Source organism: Triticum urartu, chromosome 5A (assembly GCF_056163025.1).
Source record: "Triticum urartu cultivar PI428250 chromosome 5A, HENAU_Tu73, whole genome shotgun sequence".
Classification (NCBI taxonomy): domain Eukaryota; kingdom Viridiplantae; phylum Streptophyta; class Magnoliopsida; order Poales; family Poaceae; genus Triticum; species Triticum urartu.
Window position 1 is genome coordinate 360705598 of NC_141877.1, and position 22535 is coordinate 360728132.

The 22535-nt window shown below is 45.3% G+C and overlaps 1 pseudogene; it reads left to right on the forward strand.

The window, feature by feature from the left end:
* Positions 1-22535, forward strand: part of LOC125509043 (uncharacterized) — a 32475-nt pseudogene that overhangs the window by 7317 nt on the left and 2623 nt on the right.

Here is a 22535-nt window from a genome sequence, read left to right on the forward strand (position 1 = left end):
CATCCAAATATTGTTCAGATTGAAAGTTGCAATGAAGTAGGGCAGATGGCTGCGGAAAGCATGCCAGCCCAGGGCCTAGCTCGCAAGTCATTTCAGAAACGTTTTCAAGAATACACGGCAATAAAGTTCAGATGCGGTAGAGGCGACGACGTTGTCACTAGAGCGTACAACATGCCGGTAGCGAGGTTAGCCAGACCGAGTGCGGCGCCATCGTCCAGACCAAGCGAGGCACGTACGAGCCATGGGCAGTGGGGAGAGGGTCCGAGTACCAGAACAACATTGCCATGACATGACTCGTCTCTGCCACTACATCGCTCTTCTTCGGTGCAGCTTCATCAGGGGCAGACATCTCAGGACCATGGCACGGGCTTGGATTCGATGCCCGAGCAGACTCTTTCCCCGAACCCATATGCATACATAGGATATGATGCATACACCCAAGGTGAGGGATCTCAGTCGTATCTCTCCACGCGAGGGATCTCCATGCCCGAGGAGACTCGTGTACCCGATTTAAACCAGTACCATGTACGATGGCCAGGCAATACAGGCGAGGGATCTGATCAGGTAGTCATGTTTACATTTTAATGCATTTACAATGATATCATATATTATCCTCTAACAGTTTGTTTACAATGTTTCTATGTGCAGGACATACCTGATGTTAATTGGGACGATGAGAACACCCAACGTGGCCTCAACACAGGCATCCGGGGAGCATCACATGATCATGACAACACGGTTACATCATTAGTTACAGAGTTCTTCGGAGGAGACGTTATTGGCCCATCTTTTATCCCTGCGGAGTCACAACCATACGCCTATAATTACGCTTCAGGTTCGCAACAAGGATTCCCGACTCCACCAACTATGCAGGAGTTGCAGACACATGAAGCCGAAGTGAAGTACGGCCGCGGTCTTCGTGTAACTCGGCCACCTACTTGTTGTCGCTTTCCGGTCATAAGGAAAGGCCAGGTGGTCGTCGTCGACTAGGGTGATTCATCTATCCATGTGTGTGACCCATTGTATTTACATATGTTAGCATCAGACTTTCCGATTTAAACATCTATGTATGCTGAAATAAAAATGCACCAGTCACAAACATTTTTTCCCGCCTATATCTCCCGCCATACTATCCCGCTTCACTCTTTGGCTTAAGATAGGCCGAAATGATGTTTTTTTAATTTTGGCTGATGAATACTGTGCAACCATTGCCCATCTTAGACATTGAAAAAAAAATATTTTCGCGCAACCCTTTCCCCTCAATATTTTCCCGCCAACTCTTTAGCTCCATATGTTCCCGCCACCTATTTCCCGCCAACCCCTTCCCGCCATATCTTCCCACCACCCGTTTCCCGCCAACCCCTTCCTGCCATATGTTCCCGCCAACCCTTTCCCGCCATACCGCAGTCATTATTTCCCGCCATTTTCTCCTCTCTACCTATAAAACCCCCTTCAGACGGAGGTGGATAAGCATTCGAGTGTAGTGTAGTCGAGATGTCCCATTATCCTTTCGATCGTAGTTTTCACCTTGGGATGAGCAGGACTCTTCTGAGGCTAGCTACCGGACAATAGGATAGTTCCATGGGACGAATTCACCGGTAGTGACACCATAATGAATAAGTTGGCTCATGAATTATGTAGGTCTGGGTGGCCTGAAAGGACCTATGAGGAGGTACGTAAAGAACTTCTTAGGTTGCATGCAAGGTGGAAGAAGCTAGTGGAGCTGAAGAGTGAAAATTTCAGAAGGACTGCAGCAAAGCATCCATTTTTATGGACCGACGACAACAAGGACGAAGATGATATCTTCATGTAGCTACTTCCGGGTTCTACATCGTCAAAGGGCAAGAGTCCCGCATCGTCCAAGGGCAAGAGTACTGCATCCTCGAAGGGAAAGAGTTCTGCATCGTCCAAGGGTAAGAGTTCTGCATCCTCGAAGGGCAAGAGTTCTGCATTTACGAAGGATGACGATGATGCCTTCATGTACTTTTTAAGCTGTCTTCCGGTTCTACCTTTAATTCAAATGTACTTGCATTATTAGTTTGTACTCTCTTATTGTACGGCATTATGTTCTATCTTAATTTCATTTTGTAGTTGTTGCATGATGTTCGATAATTAGTGGAGGGAAAGAAAATGCCACTAATTTATTCTAAAACTATACTATTTTTTCATTACGACACGGTACAACTAAAAATAAGATACATCGTACTATTGAAATAAAGCTACATTTAACTACTAAAATAAAGCTACATTAAACTGCAGAAATTAAGATACAAACGATTGCGAAATTTAAAATACTACTACACGAATCTATTGAGTCCAGCGTGGATATTTTCCTTTTCCATCGCGAGCTTCTTCTGCTGCTTTGGCCTCACGAGCCCTTTCTTTCTTTCTCTGTCTCTCCGCCTCACGAGCCTCCTTTTGATGTCGTTCCTGCTCCTCCATGCGACGAGCCTTTTCCCTGTTTTACTTTCCTAAATGCTGAATTTTAGGATCCCTGTAGTGTCGGCACAAGAGGTTCCCACAGCCTCGAATTCCTGCAGCGTGTGAGTGATTCCCGCAGTGCCGTCACATCCTCTGAGGCAAAAGAAGAAAAAGTCGGAGTGATTCCTGGGCAGCAGCATCGCCAAAGCAACCAGTGTAGAGCACCGCTGACTGTACGCACAAAGGTAAAAATCCGCAGATCCCGTGCGTGGGAATGAGCGTTGTCTGCACAGGAATCAGCGCCGTATGCGTCGGGGCGGACGCGCGTGTAGCAGGGTGGCTGCCAGCGCTGGTGGTGGCAGGACTCATGCCTCGGCCCGCGAGCAGAAGCAACTGTCGGCTAGGGTGCGGCAATAGCAGATGCGGCCACCTACTACGATGGCGGCAAGGCCCACCTGCCATGCCCCGTTTCGTCCCGGCTCCACGCACTGTGCGGAAAATGTTATACCATCGCTTGGCGGCAGGGATGAGGGGGTCTTTTTTGGCAATCGCGTCCGCAGGGGGTCTTTTTTGGCAATTCCACTGGGCGGAGGATCTCTTTCGACAAAAAATCATGTCAGCTTCGCCATCGAGGAGGGGCGCCCTCGCGCCTGGGTCACCTCCGTCGGCAACGACGACTGCAGCTGGCGCGCGCTCCCGCGGGACAAGGACGCCGAGGTCGACTTTAATCCCTGGTTGTTCGAAAACCGCGGCGTGCACGCAGGCGGGAAGATATACTGGCACATCTGCAACTCTCCGCCCATGCTCGCGCTGGACCCTGTCATACTCAGGTTCTCCTACCTGCACGGGCCGCGCGCGCTGGCTGTCGACCCGATAATTGTGTGCAAGGTCCGCGTCGGGGAGACGCCGGATGGGCGGCTTTGCTTGGTGACCGACGGCGAGCAGCAGCTGCAGCTCTGGGTGCGCGGGGAGGGCAGGGGGTGCGACAAAGGTTGTCTTCTAGAGAAGAGCGTCACAGAGTTGAGCACGATGTGCGACATGATTCCTGGCATGCCAAGCGATGTGGAAATGATTCCTGGACCTCGCAAACCCACCGACATCGAGATGGTTCCTTGTCAGGCTGCAGGTGGACGTGGTTTTAAGTGTGACTAACTAGTCCATCCCACTTAATTTGCTTTAATGGAATCCCATTGGACAGGAAAAAAAATTAATAGGGCTATCCCACTTAAAGCATCTCCAGCCGTTAAGCCCCCAGAAGGCATTTTTACGCACCTTGGAGGGCTGCCGGCGAAAGATTTAGCCTGGTGGTGAAAAAATGCCCACTTGTTGCCCCACACATGTACCCCGGCCACCACCACCACCGTGCGAGAGGAGCAGCAGGCGGCCGAGGATGCCGAGGATGCGCGCCGTTGCTTGCTGGCCGTGGCCTCGAACGCGCGCACGAGGAAGGGCGCTGCCACTGCTGGCTACTATTGGAAATATGCCCTAGAGGCAATAATAAAATGGTTATTATTATATTTCCTTGTTCATGATAATTGTCTATTGTTCATTCTATAATTGTGTTATTCGGAAATCATAATACATGTGTGAATACATAGACCATAACATGTCCCTAGTAAGCCTCTAGTTAACTACCTCATTGATTAATAGATAGTCACGATTTCCTGACTATGGACATTGGATGTCATTGATAACGGGATCACATCATTAGGAGAATGATGTGATGGACAAGACCCAATCCTAAGCATAGCACAGGATCGTGTAGTTCGTTTGCTAGAGCTTTTCCAGTGTCAAGTATCATTTCCTTAGACCATGAGATCGTGTAACTCCCGGATGCCGTAGGAGTGCTTTGGGTGTACCAAACGTCACAACGTAACTGGGTGACTATAAAGGTATACTACAGGTATCCCCGAAAGTGTTTGTTGGGTTGACACGGATCGAGAATGGAATTTGTCACTCCGTATGACGGAGAGGTATCTCTGGGCCCACTCGGTAATGCATCATCATAATGAGCTCAATGTGACCAAGTGTTTGGTCACGGGATCATGCATTACGGTATGAGTAAAGTGACTTGCCGGTAACGAGATTGAACGAGGTATTTGTATACCGACGATCGAATCTCGGGCAAGTAACGTACCGATTGACAAAGGGAATTGTATACGGGATTGATTGAATCCTCGACATCGTGGTTCATCCGATGAGATCATCGTGGAACATGTGGGAGCCAACATGGGTATCCAGATCCCGCTGTTGGTTATTGACCGGAGAGTCGTCTTGGTCATGTCTGCATGTCTCCCGAACCCGTAGGGTCTACACACTTAAGGTTCGGTGACGCTAGGGTTGTAGAGATACTAGTATGCGGTAACCCGAAAGTTCTTCGGAGTCCCGGATGAGATCCCGGACACGAGGAGTTCCGGAATGCTCCGGAGGTGAAGATTTATATATAGGAAGTCAAGTTTCGGCCATCGGGAATGTTTCAGGGGTAATCGGTATTGTACCGGGACCACCAGAAGGGTCCCGGGGGTCCACCGGGTGGGGTCACCTATCCCGAAGGGCCCCATGGGCTGAAGTGGGGAAGGAAACTAGCCCCTAGTGGACTGGTGCGCCCCCCTTGGGCCTCCACCTGCGCCTAGGGATGGAAACCCTAGGGGTGGGGGCGCCCCACTTGGCTTGGGGGGCAAGCCACCCCCCTTGGCCGCCCCCCTTGAGATCCAATCTCTAGGGCCGGCGCGCCCCCCCTCCTAGGGGCCCTATATATAGTGGGGGGAGGGAGGGCAGCCGAACCAAGTCCCTGGCCCCTCCCTCTCCCCACGTGACACCTCTCTCTCTCTCGTTGGAGCTTGGCAAAGCCCTGCCGAGATCACCGTTGCTTCCACCACCACGCCGTCATGCTGCTGGATCTCCATCAACCTCTCCTTCCCCTTGCTGGAAAGGAGGAGATGTCTTGCCAACCGTACGTGTGTTGAATGCGGAGGTGCCGTCCGTTCGGCGCTAGGTCATCGGTGATTTGGATCACGACGAGTACAGCTCCATCAACCCCGTTCTCTTGAACGCTTCCGCTCGCGATCTACAAGGGTATGTAGATGCACTCCCCTCTCCCTCGTTGCTAGATGACTCCATAGATTGATCTTGGTGATGCGTAGAAAATTTTAAAATTCTGCTACGTTCCCCAACAGTGGCATCATGAGCTAGGTTTATGTGTAGTCTCTATGCACGAGTAGAACACAAGTTGTTGTGGGCGTTGATTTTGTCAATTTACGTGTCGTTACTAGTCTTATCTTGATTCAGCGGCATCGTGGGATGAAGCGGCCCGGACCGACCTTACACGTACGCTTAAGTGAGACTGGTTCCACCGACTAACATGCACTAGTTGCATAAGGTGGCTGGCGGGTGTGTATCTCTCCCACTTTAGTCGGATCGGATTCGATGAAAAGGGTCCTTATGAAGGGCAAATAGAAATTGGCATATCACATTGTGGTTTTGGTGTAGGTAAGAAACGTTCTTGCTAGAAACTTATAGCAGCCACGTAAAAACTTGCAACAACAATTAGAGGACATCTAACTTGTTTTTGCAGCATGTGCCATGTGATGTGATATGGCCAAAAGGATGTGATGAATGATATATGTGATGTATGAGATTGATCATGTTCTTATAATAGGAATCATGACTTGCATGTCGATGAGTATGACAACCGGTAGGAGCCATAGGAGTTGTCTTAATTTATTTATGACCTGTGTGTCAATATAAACATCATGTAATTACTTTACTTTATTGCTAAACCGTTAGCCATAGTAGTAGAAGTAATAGATGATGAGACAACTTCATGAAGATACGATGATGGAGACCATGGTGTCATGCCGGTGACGATGATGATCATGGCGCCCCGAAGATGGAGATCAAAAGGAGCAAATGATATTGGCCATATCATGTCACTATTTGATTGCATGTGATGTTTATCATGTTCATTGCTTCTTATTTGCTTAGAACGACGGTAGTAAATAAGATGATCCCTCACAATAATTTCAAGAAAGTGTTCCCCCTAACTGTGCACCGTTGCTAAGGTCCATTGTTCCGAAGCACCACGTGATGATTGGGTGTGATAGGTTCTAACATTCGCATACAACGGGTGTAAGCCAGATTTACACACGCAATACACTTAGGTTGACTTGACGAGCCTAGCATGTACAGACATGGCCTCGGAACACGGAAGACCGAAAGGTCGAACATGAGTCGTATAGAAGATTCGATCAACATGAAGATGTTCACCGATGATGACTAGTCCATCTCACGTGATGATCAGACACGGCCTAGTTGAATCGGATCATGTATCACTTAGATGACTAGAGGGATGTCTATCTGAGTGGGAGTTCATTAAATAATTTGATTAGATGAACTTAATTATCATGAACTTAGTCTAAAATCTTTGCAATATGTCTTGTAGATCAAATGGCCCACTCTAATGTTGCCCTCAACTTCAACGCGTTCCTAGAGAAAACCAAGCTGAAAGACGATGGCAGCAACTACACGGACTGGGTCCATAACCTGAGGATTATCCTCATAGCTGCCAGGAAAGCATATGTCCTTGATGCACCGCTAGGTGAAGCACCTGTTTTCCCTGCAGAACAAGACGTTATGAACGCTTGGCAAACACGTAGTGATGATTACTCCCTGGTTCAGTGCGACATGCTTTACAGCTTAGAACCGGGGCCCTAAAAGCATTTTGAGCAACACGGAGCATATGAGATGTTCCAAGAGCTGAAAATGGTTTTCCAAGCTCATGCCCGGGTCGAGAGATATGAAGTCTCCGACAAGTTCTATAGTTATAAGATGGAGGAGAACAGTTCTGTCAGTGAGCACATACTCAAAATGTCTGGGCTGCATAACCGCTTGTCTCAGCTAGGAGTTAATCTCCCGGATGATGCTGTCGTTGACAGAATCCTTCAGTCGCTCCCACCTAGCTACAAGAGCTTTGTGATGAACTTCAATATGCAGGGGATGGAAAAGACCATTCCCGAGGTATATTCAATGCTGAAATCAGCGGAGGTGGAAATCAAAAAGGAACATCAAGTGTTGATGGTGAATAAAACCACTAAGTTCAAGAAAGGCAAGGGTAAAAAGAACTTCAAGAAGGACGGCAAGGGAGTTGCCGCGCCCGGTAAGCAATCTGCCGAGAAGAAGTCAAAGAATGGACCCAAGCCTGAGACTGAGTGCTTTTATTGGAAGGGAAACGGTCACTCGAAGCGGAATTGCCCCAAGTACTTAGCGGAAAAGAAGGCCGGCAATACCAAAGGTATATGTGATATAAATGTTATTCATGTGTACCTTACCAACGCTCGTAGTAGCTCCTGGGTATTTGATACCGGTGCAGTTGCTCATATTTGTAACTCAAAACAGGAACCGCGGAATAAACGAAGACTGGCGAAGGACGAGGTGATGATGCGCGTCAGGAATGGTTCCAAGTTCGATGTGATCGCCGTCGGCACGTTACCTCTGCATTTACCTACGGGATTAGTTTTAAACCTCAATAATTGTTATTTAGTACTAGCTTTGAGCATGAACATTGTATCTGGATCTCGTTTAATGCGAGATGGCTACTCATTTAAATTTGAGAATAATGGTTGTTCTATTTATATGAGAGACATGTTTTATGGTCATGCCCCGCTGGTCAATGGTTTATTCTTATTTAATCTCGAACGTGATGTTACACACATTCATAGTGTGAATGCCAAAAGATGTAAGGTTGATAATGATAGTCCCACATACTTGTGGCACTTCCGCCTTGGTCACATTGGTGTCAAACGCATGAAGAAACTCCATGCAGATGGACTTTTGGAGTCTCTTGATTATGAATCATTTGACACGTGCAAACCATGCCTCATGGGTAAAATGACCAAGACTCCGTTCTCCGGAACAATGGAGCGAGCAACCAACTTATTGGAAATCATACATACTGATGTGTGCGGTCCAATGAGCGTTGAGGCTCGCGGTGGCTATCGTTATGTTCTCACCCTCACTGATGACTTAAGTAGATATGGGTATATCTACTTAATGAAACACAAGTTTGAGACCTTTGAAAAGTTCAAGGAATTTGAGAGTGAGGTTGAGAATCAACATGACAGGAAAATCAAGTTCTTACGATCAGATCGTGGGGGAGAATATTTGAGTCACGAATTTGGCACGCACTTAAGGAAATGTGGAATAGTTTCACAACTCACGCCGCCTGGAACACCACAGCGTAATGGTGTGTCCGAACGTCGCAATCGCACCCTATTGGATATGGTATGATCTATGATGTCTCTTACCAATCTACCGCTATCTTTTTGGGGTTATGCTATAGAGACTACCGCATTCACTTTAAATAGGGCTCCGTCGAAATCCGTTGAGACGACACCGTATGAATTGTGGTTTGGCAAGAAACCAAAGCTGTCATTTCTCAAAGTTTGGGGATGCGATGCTTATGTCAAGAAACTTCAACCTGAAAAGCTTGAACCCAAATCGGAAAAATGCGTCTTCATAGGATACCCTAAAGAAACTATTGGGTATACCTTCTATCTTAGATCCGAAGGCAAGACCTTTGTTGCCAAGAATGGATCCTTTCTAGAGAAAGAGTTTCTCTCGAAAGAAGTAAGTGGGAGGAAAGTAGAACTTGATGAAGTATTGCCTCTTGAACCGGAGAGTGGCGCAGCTCAAGAAATTGTTCCTGAGGTGTCTCCACCGACTAGGGATGAAGTTAATGATGATGATCATGAAACTTCAGATCAAGTTGCTACTGAACTTCGAAGGTCCACAAGGACGCGTTCCGCACGAGAGTGGTATGGCAACCCTGTCCTGGAAATCATGTTGTTGGACAATGGTGAACCTTCGAACTATGAAGAAGCGATGGCGGGCCCAAATTCCGACAAATGGCTGGAAGCCATGAAATCCGAGATAGGATCCATGTATGAAAAGAAGTATGGACTTTGACTGACTTGCCCGTTGATCGGCAATCCATAGAAAATAAATGGATCTTTAAGAAGAAGACAGACGCGGATGGTAATGTGACCATCTATAAAGCTCGGCTTGTCGCTAAGGGTTATCGACAAGTTCAAGGGGTTGACTACGATGAGACTTTCTCACCCATAGCGAAGCTGAAGTCCGTCCGAATCATGTTAGCAATTGCCGCATTCTATGATTATGAGATATGGCAAATGGACGTCAAAACGGCATTCCTTAATGGTTTCCTTAAGGAAGAATTGTATATGATGCAGCCGAAAGGTTTTGTCGATCCTAAGAATGTTGACAAGGTGTGCAAACTCCAACGCTCAATCTATGGGCTGGTGCAAGCATCTCGGAGTTGGAACATTCGTTTTGATGAGATGATCAAAGCGTTTGGGTTTACGCGGACTTAGGGAGAAGTCTGCGTTTACAAGAAAGTGAGCGGGAGCTCCGTAGCATTTCTCATATTGTATGTGGATGACATACTATTGATGGGAAATGATATAGAATTCTTGGAAAGCATAAAGGCCTACTTGAACAAGTGTTTTCAATGAATGACCTTGGAGAAGCTGCTTATATATTAGGCATCAAGATCTATAGAGATAGATCGAGACGCCTCATTGGTCTTTCACAAAGTACATACCTTGACAAGATATTGAAGAAGTTCAATATGGATCAGTCCAAGAAGGGGTTCTTGCCTGTATTGCAAGGTGTGAGATTGAGCACAGCACAATGCCCGACCACGGCAGAAGATAGAGAAAAGATGAGTGTCGTCCCCTATGCCTCGGCCATAGGGTCTATCATGTATGCCATGCTGTGTACCAGACCTGATGTAAACCTTGCCGTAAGTTTGGTAGGAAGGTACCAAAGTAATCCCGGCATGGAACACTGGACAGCGGTCAAGAATATCCTAAAGTACTTGAAAAGGACTAAGGATATGTTTCTCGTGTATGGAGGTGACGAAGAGCTCGTCGTAAAGGGTTACGTCAATGCTAGCTTCGACACAGATCTGGATGACTCTAAGTCACAAACCGGATACGTGTATATTTTGAATGGTGGGGCAATCAGCTGGTGCAGTTGCAAGCAAAGCGTCGTGGCGGGATCTACATGTGAAGCGGAGTACATGGCAGCCTCGGAGGCAGCACAAGAAGCAATCTGGGTGAAGGAGTTCATTACCGACCTAGGAGTTATTCCCAATGCGTCAGGCCCGATGACTCTCTTCTGTGACAACACTGGAGCTATTGCCCTTGCCAAGGAGACCAGGTTTCACAGGAAGACCGGGCATATCAAGCGTCGCTTCAACTCCATTCATGAAAATGTTCAAAATGGAGACATAGATATTTGCAAAGTGCATACGGACCTGAATGTCGCAGATCCGTTGACTAAACCACTTCCTCGAGCAAAACATGATCAACACAAGAACTCTATGGGTGTTCGATTCATCACAATGTAACTAGATTATTGACTCTAGTGCAAGTGGGAGACTGTTGGAAATATTCCCTAGAGGCAATAATAAAATGGTTATTATTATATTTCCTTGTTCATGATAATTGTCTATTGTTCATGCTATAATTGTGTTATCCGGAAATCATAATACATGTGTGAATACATAGACCATAACATGTCCCTAGTAAGCCTCTAGTTAACTAGCTCGTTGATCAATAGATAGTCATGGTTTCCTGACTATGGACATTGGATGTCATTGATAATGGGATCATATCATTAGGAGAATGATGTGATGGACAAGACCCAATCCTAAGCATAGCACAAGATCATGTAGTTCGTTTGCTAGAGCTTTTCCAGTGTCAAGTATCATTTCCTTAGACCGTGAGATCGTGTAACTCCTGGATGCCGTAGGAGTTCTTTGGGTGTACCAAACGTCACAACGTAACTGGGTGACTATAAGTTATACTACAGGTATCCCCGAAAGTGTCTGTTGGGTTGACACGGATCAAGACTGGAATTTGTCACTCCGTATGACGGAGAGGTATCTCTGGGCCCACTCGGTAATGCATCATCATAATGAGCTCAATGTGACCAAGTGTTTGGTCATGGGATCATGCATTACGATATGAGTAAAGTGACTTGCCGGTAACGAGATTGAACGAGGTATTTGTATACCGACGATCGAATCTCGGGCAAGTAACGTACCGATTGACAAAAGGAATTGTATACGGGATTGATTGAATCCTCGACATCGTGGTTCATCCGATGAGATCATCATGGAACATGTGGGAGCCAACATGGGTATCCAGATCCCGCTGTTGGTTATTGACCGGAGAGTCGTCTTGGTCATGTCTGCATGTCTCCCGAACCCGTAGGGTCTACACACTTAAGGTTCGGTGACGCTAGGGTTGTAGAGATACTAGTATGCGGTAACCTGAAAGTTGTTCGGAGTCCCGGATGAGATCCCGGACGTCACGAGGAGTTCCGGAATGGTCCGCAGGTGAAGATTTATATATAGGAAGTCAAGTTTCGGCCATCGGGAAGGTTTCAGGGGTAATCGGTATTGTACCGGGACCACCGGAAGGGTCCCGGGGGTCCACCGGGTGGGGCCACCTATCCCGGAGGGACCTATGGGCTGAAGTGGGGAAGGGAACCAGCCCCTAGTGGACTGGTGCGCCCCCTTGGGCCTCCACCTGCGCCTAGGGTTGGAAACCCTAGGGGTGGGGGCGCCCCACTTGGCTTGGGGGGCAAGCCACCCCCCTTGGCCACCCCCCCCCCTTGAGATCCAATCTCTAGGGCCGGCGCCCCCCCCTAGGGGCCCTATATATAGTGGGGGGGAGGGAGGGCAGCCGAACCAAGTCCCTGGCCCCTCCCTCTCCCACGTAACACCTCTCTCTCTCTCTCGTTGGAGCTTGCGAAGCCCTGCCGAGATCACCGTTGCTTCCACCACCACGCCGTCGTGCTGCTGGAGCTCCATCAACCTCTCCTTCCCCTTGCTGGATCAAGAAGGAGGAGACGTCTTCCCAACCGTACGTGTGTTGAACGCGGAGGTGCCGTCCGTTCGGCAATAGGTCATCGGTGATTTGGATCACGACGAGTACGGCTCCATCAACCCCGTTCTCTTGGACGCTTCCGCTCACGATCTACAAGGGTATGTAGATGCACTCCCCTCTTCCTCGTTGCTAGATGACTCCATAGATTGATCTTGGTGATGCGTAAAAAAATTTAAAATTCTGCTACGTTCCCCAACAGCTACTGCCCTCGCCATCCCTCCGCTTATCGCGCCTACCCTCTCGCCCCGGTACTACTGGCTACTGCCCTCGCTTGCTGCTGCTTCCTCGACGCCCGCCTGTCGCACCGCTCCACAGCGCACGCATCACCCTGCCCGTGGTCGCACACGCGCCCGCCCCGCAGCTCTGCCCGTGTCGTGGCCCCGCTGCCGGCGCCGCTCCGGCCCCACCCACACCAGCGCGCGCTTCACGCAGGTGGACGCCACGGCGGCGGCGCCCCCCGCGCCCGCGCGGTCCCCAAGTGCCTCGGCGGGGCGGGGAGCGCTGGAGGCTGGGCACGGAGGCTGTCGCGGAGGCGCGGGAGACCAGGCACGCTTGCTCTCCGCGCCGCGCCATGGGTGCTCGCTTCTGTCGCGCGAGCGCAAGCTCCGTGCCGGGCAATGAAGGACGCAGGCAACGGGCTCGAGGAGGCGGCGGTGGCCGTTGAGGGGAGGGCGAGACGAGCTGGCTGCGCGGTGGCCGCGGTGGCCGGCGGGGGGAGGGCGAGACGAGGCCGCAGAGGCACGGCGGCGAGGAGGAGGCTGATACGTCTCCAACGTATCTATAATTTTTGATTGCTCCATGCTATATTATCTACTGTTTTGGACTATATTGGGCTTTATTTTTCACTTTTATATTATTTTTGGGACTAACCTATTAACCGGAGGCCCAGCCCAGAATTACTGTTTTTTGCCTATTTCAGTGTTTCGGAGAAACAGAATATCAAACGGAGTCCAAACGGAATAAAATCTTCGGGAACGTGATTTTCTCACCGAACGTGATCCAGGAGACTTGGACCCTATTGCAAGGGATCAAAGAGGAGGTCACGAGGGTGGGGGGTGTGCCCCCCCTAGGGCGCGCCCCCCTGCCTCGTGGGCCCCTCGGTGCTCTACCGACGTACTCCTTCCTCCTATATATACACACGTACTCCTTCCTCCTATATTCCACCGCCGCAACTTTCTGTATCCATGAGATCCCATCTTGGGGCCTGTTCCGGAGCTCCGCCGGAAGAGGGCCGTCATCATGGAGGGCTTCTACATCATCCTAGCCCCTCCGATGAAGTGTGAGTAGTTTACCTCAGACCTTCGGGTCCATAGTTAGTAGCTAGATGGCTTCTTCTCTCTTTGATTCTCAATACAAAGTTCTCCCCCTCTCTCGTGAAGATCTATTCGATGTAATCTTCTTTTTGCGGTGTGTTTGTTGAGATCGATGAATTGTGGGTTTATGATCAAGTCTATCTATGAATAATATTTGAATCTTCTCTGAATTCTTTTATGTATGATTGGTTATCTTTGCAAGTCTCTTCGAATTATCCGTTTGGTTTGGCCAACTAGATTGGTAGTTCTTGCCATGGGAGAAGTGCTTAGCTTTGGGTTCGATCTTGTGGTGTCCTTTCCCAGTGACAGAAGGGGCAGCAAGGCACGTATTGCATCATTGCCATCGAGGATAACAAGATGGGGTTTATTTCATATTGCATGAATTTATCTCTCTACATCATGTCATCTTGCTTAAAGCGTTACTCTGTTTTTAACTTAATACTCTAGATGCATACTGGATAGCGGTCGATGAGTGGAGTAATAGTAGTAGATGCAGAATCGTTTTGGTCTACTTGTCACGGACGTGATGCCTATATACATGATCATGCCTAGATATTCTCATAATTATGCTCAATTCTGTCAATTGCTCAACAGTAATTTGTTCAGCCACCGTAGAATACTTATGTTCTTGAGAGAAGCCACTAGTGAAACCTATGGCCCCCGGGTCTATTCTCATCATTTCAATCTCCATCACTTTAATATTGTTTTGCTATTTACTTTGCCTTTACTTTACTTTGCATCTTTATACCAAAAATACCAAAAATATTCTATCTATCAGATCTCACTCTCGTAAGTGACCGTGAAGGGATTGACAACCCCTAATCGCGTTGGTCGCGAGTAGCTATCGTTTTGTGCAGGTACGAGGGACTTGAGCGTGGCCTCCTACTGGATTGATACCTTGGTTCTCAAAAACTGAGGGAAATACTTATGCTACTCTGCTGCATCATCCCTTCCTCTTCGGGGAAAACCAACGCAAGCTCAAGACGTAGCAAGAAGGATTTCTGGCGCCGTTGCCGGGGAGTCTGCGCAAAAGTCAATATATCAAGTACCCATCACAATCCCTATCTCTCGCATTACATTATTTGCCATTTGCCTCTCATTTTCCTCTCCCCCACTTCACCCTTGCCGTTTTATTCGCCCTCTCTCTCTATCCTCCATCTCTGTTTGCCTCTTTTGCCCGTTTGCTCTTGTTTGCTCGAGTGCTAGTTTGTTTTGCCTGTCGTCATGACTAGTCTCATATCTTCTCCGTTGTCTCCCGAGAGTGAAGTTCTAAATTTTAAACAAAGGGAGGGAGAAAATCTAAAAGATGCTTGGTATAGGATTTGCAATGCTCAAAATAGATCTACCAGGAAGCAATCTACCTTAGTTCTTCTCCGCAATTTTTATGTAGGTATTAATCCTTGGAATAGATATATCCTCGATACCATTACCGAAGGGAACTTCTTGGGTAACCATACTTTTGATTCTTATAATGCTATGTTAGATTTATTTGGCTCACCACCTCTTTTGGTTAATGGAACCATGTTAACTTTGGAGCATGTTATGCAAAGACTTGAAATTATTGAAAATAAAGTTGCTACTATTGAATCAATTGAAAATCTAGATAAAAAGATCCACAATCAAATTACTCAATATGGATCTAAGGTAGGAATGACTTTGAAAAATATTAAGGAAAAGGAACCCATAGTTAATGAGAAGATGAACTTAGATTCTACTAGAATTGATAAACTTGAGGGTATCATTACAAATTTGGGAACCACTTTTTCTTTTGTAAAGAATACTCCTAGTCCTCCTACTAAAATTGCCAAGCTTATGTATGTTCCTAAGAATAAGGGTGAATCATCTAGTAAGGAAACTGCTGATCTTAAATCTATAAGTATTCATCCCAATCTTTTTGCTATCATTGAGGAACCATTTATTACAAATGAATTTTTCGATCTTGTGCCTAAAAGTTTGATAATTAATAAAAATAAATAAATTCCTAAATATGGTAGGCGCCTAATTGAAGAATTGCCTACTAAAGATGGCAATACCTAGATCTATCCTCGCTTGTTATGCCTAGCTAGGGGCTTTAAACGATAGCGCTTGTTGGGAGGCAACCCAATTTTATTTTTATTCATTGCTATTTGCTACTGTTTAGTAATAAATAAATTATCTAGCCTATGTTTTGGTTGTGTTTTTTGTGTTTAATTAGTGTTTGTTCCAAGTAAAACCGTTGGGAAGACTTGGGGAAAGTCTTGTTGAACTTGCTGTAAAAAACAGAAACTTTAGCGCTCACGAGAACTGCTGTCATTTTTATTTGAAGAGTGCTATTTAGTTAATTCTTTTTGAATATGATTAATGGATAAATTCCTCACGTCCAGAAATTTATTTTAGAATTTTTGGGATTCCAGATCTTGCGCTAGCTACAAATTACTACAGACTGTTCTGTTTTTGACAGATTCTGTTTTTCGTGTGTTGTTTGCCTATTTTGATGAATCTATGGCTAGTAAAATAGTTTATAATCCATCAAGAAGTTGGAATACAGTAGGTTTAACACCAATATAAATAAAGAATGAGTTCATTACAGTACCTTGAAGTGGTCTTTTGTTTTCTTTCGCTAACGGAGCTCACGAGATTTCTATTTTGAGTTTTGTGTTGTGAAGTTTTCAAGTTTTGGGTAAAAATTTGATGGATTATGGAACAAGGAGTGGCAAGAGCCTAAGCTTGGGGATGCCCATGGCACCCCCAAGATAATCCAAGGACACCAAAAAGTCAAAGCTTGGGGATGCCCCGGAAGGCATCCCCTCTTTCGTCCACTTCCATCGGTAACTTTACTTGGAGCTATATTTTTATTCACCAACATGATATGTTTTTTGCTTGGAGCGTCTTGTATTATTTGTCTTTGTTTGTTAGTATGCCACAATCATTCTTTCTATACACACCTTTTGAGAGAGCCATACATGAATTAAAATTTGATAGAATACTCTATGTGCTTCACTTATATCTTTTGAGCTAAGTAGTTTTGCTCTATGTGCTTCACTTATATCTTTTGAGCGTTATAATTTTGCTCTATATGCTTCACTTATATCTTTTGAGCTAAGTAATTTTTCTCTATGTGCTTCACTTAGATCTTTTAGAGCACGGTGGTGGATTTGTTTTAAAGAAACTATTGATATCTCATGCTTCACTTAAATTATTTTGAGAGTCTCTTAATAGCATGGTAATTTGCTTAATAATAATATGCCTGGTATTCAAGATTTGTGAAACTTTCTTTTGAGTGTGTTGAATACTAAGAAAAGATTGAAGCATGATAATTGTTTTGAGATATGGAGGTGATAATATTAAAGTCATGCTATTGGAGTAGTTGTGAATTTAAAGAATACTTGTGTTGAAGTTTGTGATTCCCGTAGCATGCACGTATGGTGAACCGTTATGTGATGAAGTCGGAGCATGATTTATTTATTGATTGTCTTCCTTATGAGTGGCGGTCGGGGACGAGCGATGGTCTTTTCCTACCAATCTATCCCCCTAGGAGCATGCGCGTAGTACTTTGCTTTGATAACTTCTAGATTTTTGCAATAAGTATATGAGTTCTTTATGACTAATGTTGAGTCCATGGATCATACGCACTCTCACCCTTCCACCTTTGCTAGCCTCTCTAATACCGCGCAACTTTCGCCGGTATCATACACCTACAATATACCTTCCTCAAAACAGCCACCATACCTACCTATTATGGCATTTTCATAGCCATTCCGAGATATATTGCCATGCAACTTTCCATCATCTAGTTCATCATGACACGTCCATCATTGTCATATTGGCTAGCATGATCATGTAGTTCACATAGTATTTGTGGCAAATCCACCTTTCACAATTTTCATACTTGTCACTCTTGATTCATTGCATATCCCGGCACACCGCCGGAGGCATTCATATAGAGTCATACTTTGTTTTAGTATCGAGTTGTAATCATTGAGTTGTAAATAAATAGAAGTGTGATGATCATCATTCAATAGAGCATTGTCCCAATAAAAAAAGGCCAAAGAAAAAAAGGCCCAAAAAAAGGGCAATGCTACAATCTCTTTTTCCACACTTGTGCTTCAAAGTAGCACCTTGATATAGCGAGTCTCATATATTGTGCTTCAAAGTAGCACCATGTTCTTCATATAGAGAGTCTCATATGTTGTCACTTTCATTTACTAGTGAGAATTTTACATTATAGAACTTGGCATGTATATTTCAATGATGGGCTTCCTCAAATTGCCCTAGGTCTTCTTGAGCAAGCAAGTTGGATGCACACCCACTAGTTTCTTTTGTTGAGCTTTCATACATTTATAGCTCTAGTGCATCCGTTGCATGGCAATCCCTACTCACTCGCATTGATATCTATTGGTGGGCATCTCCATAGCCCTTTGATACGCCTAGTTGATGTGAGAATATCTTCTCCTTTTTGTCTTCTCCACAACCACCATTCTATTTCACCCATAGTGCTATATCCATGGCTCACGCTCATGTATTGCGTGAAGATTGAAAAAGTTTTGAAAAAGTTAGAGTATGAAAAAATTGCTTGGCTTGTCATCGGGGTTGTGCATGATTTAAATACTTTGTGTGGGGAAGATGGAGCATAGCCAGACTATATGATTTTGTAGGGATAACTTTCCTTGGCCATGTTATTTTGAGAAGACATAATTGCTTCGTTAGTATGCTTGAAGTATTATTATTTTTTATGTCAATATAAACTTTTGTCTTGAATCTTTTTAATCTAAATATTCATACCACAATTAAGAAGATTTGCATTGAAATTATGCCAAGTAGCACTCCGCATCAAAAATTCTCTTTTTATGACTTACCTACTCGAGGACGAGCAGGAATTAAGCTTGGGGATGCCTGATACGTCTCCAACGTATCTATAATTTTTTGATTGCTCCATGCTATATTATCTACTATTTTGGACTATATTAGGCTTTATTTTCCATTTTTATATTATTTTTGGGACTAACCTATTAACCGGAGGCCCAGCCTAGAATTGTTGTTTTTTGCCTATTTCAGTGTTTCGGAGAAACGGAATATCAAACGGAGTCCAAACGGAATAAAATCTTCGGAAACGTGATTTTCTCACCGAACGTGATCCAGGAGACCTGGACCCTACTGCAAGGGATCAAAGAGGAGGTCACGAGGGTGAGGGGCGCGCCCTAGGGGGGCGCGCCCCCTGCCTCGTGGGCCCCTCGGTGCTCCACCGACGTACTCCTTCCTCCTATATATACACACGTACCCCCAAACAATCAGAACAGGAGCCAAAAACCTAATTCCACCGCTGCAACTTTCTGTATCCACGAGATCCCATCTTGGGGCCTGTTCCGGAGCTCCGCCAGAAGAGGGCTGTCATCACAGAGGGCTTCTACATCATCCTAGCCCCTCCGATGAAGTGTGAGTAGTTTATCTCAGACCTTTGGGTCCATAATTAGTAGCTAGATGGCTTCTTCTCTCTTTGATTCTAAATACAAAGTTCTCCCCCTCTCTCGTGAAGATCTATTCGATGTAATCTTCTTTTTGCGGTGTGTTTGTTGAGATCGATGAATTGTGGATTTATGATCAAGTCTATCTATGAATAATATTTGAATCTTCTCTGAATTCTTTTATGTATGATTGGTTATCTTTGCAAGTCTCTTCGAATTATCCGTTTGGTTTGGCCAACTAGATTGATAGTTCTTGCCATGGGAGAAGTGCTTAGCTTTGGGTTCGATCTTGTTGTGTCCTTTCCCAGTGACAGAAGGGGCAGCAAGGCACGTATTGCATCGTTGCCATCGAGGATAACAAGATGGGATTTATTTCATATTGCATGAATTTATCTCTCTACATCATGTCATCTTGCTTAAAGTGTTACTCTGTTTTTAACTTAATACTCTAGATGTATGCTGGATAGCGGTCGATGAGTGGAGTAATAGTAGTAGATGCGGTCTACTTGTCACGGACGTGATGCCTATATACATGATCATGCCTAGATATTTTCATAATTATGCTCAATTCTGTCAATTGCTCAACAGTAATTTGTTCATCCATTGTAGAATACTTATGTTCTTGAGAGAAGCCACTAGTGAAACCTATAGCCCCCGGGTCTATTCTCATCATATCAATCTCCATCACTTTAATATTGTTTTGCTATTTACTTTGCCTTTACTTTTTACTTTGCATGTTTATACCAAAAATACCAAAAATATTCTATCTATCAGATCTCACTCTCATAAGTGACCGTGAAGGGCTTGACAACCCCTAATCGCGTTGGTTGCGAGTAGCTATCGTTTTGTGCAGGTATGAGGGACTTGAGCGTGGCCTCCTACTGGATTGATACCTTGGTTCTCAAAAACTGAGGGAAATATTTACGCTACTCTGCTGCATCATCCCTTCCTCTTTGGGGAAAACCAACGCAAGCTCAAGACGTAGCAGAGGCCGCGACGATGGCCGGCCACGCGAACTCTGTGTGCGGTAGGTGGGGAAAAGAGAGAGGAGAGAGAAAAGAGAGAAAGGAGAGGAGAGGGGGAGAGAGAGGGGGGCTGGCAAGTGGGGCAGCGGGGCAAAAAGTAGATGCCGACGTCCCCAGCTGCCCCCCAGGGGGCTGGGTGTGGGGTGGGCGTGTTGACGCTAAATATCGCCAGAACCGGTGCAAAACGATGTCTCGGATGCCTGGTTGGGACGTTTTTTACCCACCGGTGCTAAAAAAGATGCTTGGGAGGCATCCTGGAGGCCCTAGTGAAGATGCTTTTAGGGCATGTACAATGGTGGCATATGGATACATATGCCCCATGACAAAAAGTAATTTGAGACATCTACATTTATTTTTTCTCGCCAATACAAACTACCATTAGTAGAACTCATTAAAAAATCTTTATCTTTATCTTTATCTAATAATAATAAAGCAGCTATCGCTTCTTCCTTCCGAAAATTTCGTCGGTCGCTAGCAAATTTCGTCCGTCCGTCGCTAGCAAAATTTCGTACGCTATCGATTTTCTGGACCTGTCGATCACATGAGCCTCAGCTCACGAGGTGGCCCAGGCAAAAAAAACTAGATCACATGGGCCTCAGCTCACGAGGTGGCCCGCTATGCAAAGTTTTCAGATTCGTTTCCCTCTTATATTGTCCCACCTCGCCCTCTTACACAAAATCTGATTGATTTATATACACTTGCCAGTTAATGTCAATATGCCGCCTAGAAAACCGGGAAGGGCTGGATTCGTCTCTCAAGAATAAGTGTGGAAATGAGAAGCAGCCCCGATTTGGAAGGAGGACATGATTTGTGGGTCGGAATTAAAAATTCCAGAGATTGTGCCATGCACCAGATTGTGGAATCATTGTCCGGAATTAAAAATTCTGAAGATTGTGCCATGCAACATATTGTGGGATCATTGTACATCATTCATGCACGTAACTTATGGACATTAAAACGTTATGGCTAGCATGCACTTTTCAGCATTCTTTTTGGTAACTAATTTGAGATAACGACTTCAAGTTGCTTCTCGGTAGTGCCACATCTAATTATGTGCATGATCATTTTCTTTGGAATTATTCACAGAATAATTACTTACACGAGTAATCATCTTTGTAAAACTTGAAGTCTATCACGACTAAATATATCTCTCACCCTATTACTTGGAGGCAATATATGTAATTATTTCAATTCGGATGGATTTGGAGTTAGTAGTGCAATAGATAAACACTCGAATACGACACGAATTATCAAATTTATTTTATACCCATTAGAAGCACGTGCTCTTTTGTTGATAAATGGAACCAAACAACAAGTTTATTTGTTGGAGGCGGCTTCTAAAGCTAGAAGGAAGCTAAGCTTGGACACATTGACGCCAAGGCTTGCACCATATGGAGCATGCCTCTATAGGCTGTGATATCGCCTTATGGTTTTAGTATTTTAAACGGCCTCTTAAAAGTTTTTTCTCAGCTTAAGTTTCAAATGTTTTTTCTTAATCTCTACCACGTCTCTATAACCTAATTTTTAATCTTGCACGATGTGTTCTTTTAGTAGTGAGGGTGCTATCAGATGGGGATATCTTATGATTTAGATAGGACGGAGAAGGTGTAGGAAACCATTTGTGAAATTCAAATGAATTCCTAGCCATTGCTAGGGGCGGAGCCAGGCTAACACTGCGCCCTGGGCCTGCTTCGTCGCTACAGTGTTAAACAGTGTCCAAACAGTGCAAAATCACTACAGTTAACAAAGAAACAAAACTTCACGCCCCAGGCCCAGGCCCCCCCGGCCTGGGTCCTGTCTCCGCCACTGGCCATTGCCATCAAGCTTCATTCCATAGGACCTTTGTTAATTGATTCAAAATTATCCAACAATAATTATCTCTATCATATACCACACCGTCAGAAAAAAAAAGCAATTGCATAAAAATGTAGGAATGGTGCATGAATCAAGTAAAAGATGAGATAAAAATGGCGTGCACCATCATCATAAGTCCATAGAATTACAAGTCGTTGTAGAAAGGAGCTCATGAAGTGGCATTCTAGAGTAAGCAAGCCCATTGCCTTAGGATTGACCACTTTTATCATGAGTAAGTGAATAACGTGACTATCATTGACAACGATGATGAAGAGGAGACACGGCAATACGGATGTGTCACCACTAGGGACATGAAAATATTTATTTATTCCGTTGCAACGCACGGGCACATTTTCTAATAGAAAATAAAAACTCTAGTACACATGCATCTCTACTTTTCATTCCAACCTTTTCAGCTTTTGTCACCGGACCACACTTTTTCTCTTCAAGCACCCGCCTCCTGAAGAGGATCCCGCTTCCCTATCCGAACCTACTTTACGTCATATC